Below are 2,500 nucleotides of genomic sequence, written 5' to 3' on the forward strand. Positions count from 1 at the left end.
ATAAGCAAAATTCGTAATTTAATACCGAAGCAAAAAAAACCGTTTTTTTTAAAAATTTAAATTCCCCTTGGTTTATCAAAAATTTGGATATTGTAATCCTTTGGGCAAAATTTAAAAACTAAAGACAAAATTAAAAACCCCTTCAGGTTGCTAAAAAAATAACGAGCCGGCTCAGTAGCAATAAAAAAAAAACCCCCGTAAAAAAAACTTTTTTTCTGGGTGAGTTACATTGGCCCCTGTTAAAAAAAGATTTTCCCCTAAAGTTTGTCTTTTTGTCTAAATCCTGGACGAACAGTCCCCCCCTATATTAAAGCCTTCTAACATATTGTCCCCAATAGAAATTGAGGTAAGCTAAAAAAAAAAACCCCCTTTTTAAAACCAAGCCATTGCGAAAAATTTATTTGCTTTTTTAAAAATTTTTTTGGCCCCCCCCCCTTTTTGGAACTTCTCCCGCCCCCGTGAGACTCGGTTTCTTGACAACGTTAATCTGTTAAAGTTTTATTTTTTTTACGTCATAATGTTGCAATTTTTTTTTTCTATTTTGTTTTTGTTAAATTGAATTCTTTTTATCCTTTTCCCTTTCCCCCTTTTTCCATGTAAAATGTTTTTTTTTTATTCCTTTTAAAGGCTTAGAGCTGTGAAACGGGGGGGTTTAAAAAACGCTTAAAATTTGCCATTTATTTTTTATTATTATTATATTTTTTAAATTTTTTTTTTTTTTTTAATTTTAGCTTTTTATTGCCAAAACCCCAAACTGCTCAATCGTTTTAAAAAAATGACCAATGCAGACGTAACAATTCGATGGAGACATGGGCCTTTTTGGCAAATTTTTTCTTTTTTTCCCCCAGAAAAGACACGCTTTTTAATGGCCAGGTACCATTTTACTCTGAGTATGGTGGGGAAATAGGTAAAGAGCTTTTTAAAAGTTACTAAAACTAGGGCCCCCAGCGGCGAGGCTCAAACCCCGGATTCCCCGGGGTTTTATACCCTAAAAAACATAGAATTTTTGCAAAAAAAAAATTATTATTTTTTGGAAAGGGTAGTCTTTTTTAAACCATTCTGGGGCCCCTTTTGGGAAAAAGGAGTATTGTTTCTATACGGGGAAAGGGGAAAAATTAGCAATCTTTTGCTACTTATTGGGAGGCGCTGGGTTATCGCACGTCTTCCGCCAAAAAAAAACAAACCAGAACCCCCTACCCTGCTTTTTGGAAAAAGGGGGGGGTTTTGGGGGGGGGGGGGGGGGTTTTTTTAAAAAAAAATAGTCTCGATCGACTGCATCAGGGATCGATCTCGAACTCTTTGCGTGTAAAGATCTACAATTAATTTTTGATTCTAGGGGGCTTTGTTAAAAAGCAAAAAAATCCAACAGCGGGAAAAAAGTTCAGGCACAAGGGGCGGGGGGTTTAACCCTTTTAAAGTTTTTTGTACAATTTTTTGGTTGTGAGAACTTTGTTTTTTTTTTTTGGGGGGGAGAAAAAAACCAAAAAAAAAAACTGTCAAAAAAAAAGAAAAAGGGGGAACTTGGGAAAAGGGTTAACCAAATTTCTTTCCTTCCCCCCCCCCCCAAAAAACCCACCCTCCCAAAAATTTAAAAAAAACACATCACCACACACAAACCTCCCCACAAAACAAAACAAAAACCCCCCCACAAAAACACACAAAAACCCCCCCCCACAAAATTTTAAAACCCCTTTTCCCCACTACAAAATCCCAATCAACAACACCCCCCCCCACAAAAACTTTTCCCCCTCAACAACCCAAAACCCTCCCCCAAAAACCCCCAAAACCCCAAAAAAACAAAAAACCCCCACTAAATCTACCCTCCAAAAAAAATTAAAAACCCCCCCAAACAGCCCCCCTAATTTCCTACCACCTTTTTTTTCCACTTTTTAAAAACCCTCCACAATTTTCAAAAACCCCTTTTTTTTTCAAACAAACTATCCTCTTTTTATTATACTCCTTTTTCCCCTTTTCTAAATATTCTATCTTTCCCCCTTTCTCTAAAAATTTTTCATTTTATCCTTCACTATCTACTATTATTTCTTCTCTCTCTTTTTAATTACTATCTTCTTATCTATCTATCTATCTATCTATTATATATATTTATATATTATATATATTTAAATATTTATATATATAATATTATATATATATTATAAATATCTACTATCTATCTATCTATCTCTCTCTCTATTATCTTACTAATCTAATCTATATCTCTTCTATCTATTATATCTATCTCTCTCTCTCTCTATCTATCTATCTATCAACTATCTCTCTCTCTCTATCTATCTACTATCTATCTATCTCTCTCTCTATCTATCTATCTACTATCTATCTCTCTCTCTCTATCTACTATCTATCTATCTATCTCTCTCTCTCTATCTATCTATTATCTATCTATCTCTCTATCTATCTCTCTATCTACTATCTATCTCTATCTATCTATCTATCTATCTATCTATCTACTATCTCTCTCTCTCTCTATCTACTATCTATC

This window comes from Berghia stephanieae, chromosome 15 (genome assembly GCF_034508935.2).
Source record: "Berghia stephanieae isolate SIO BIC M18660-M18661 chromosome 15, UCSD_Bste_1.3, whole genome shotgun sequence".
Taxonomy (NCBI): Eukaryota; Metazoa; Mollusca; class Gastropoda; order Nudibranchia; family Aeolidiidae; genus Berghia; species Berghia stephanieae.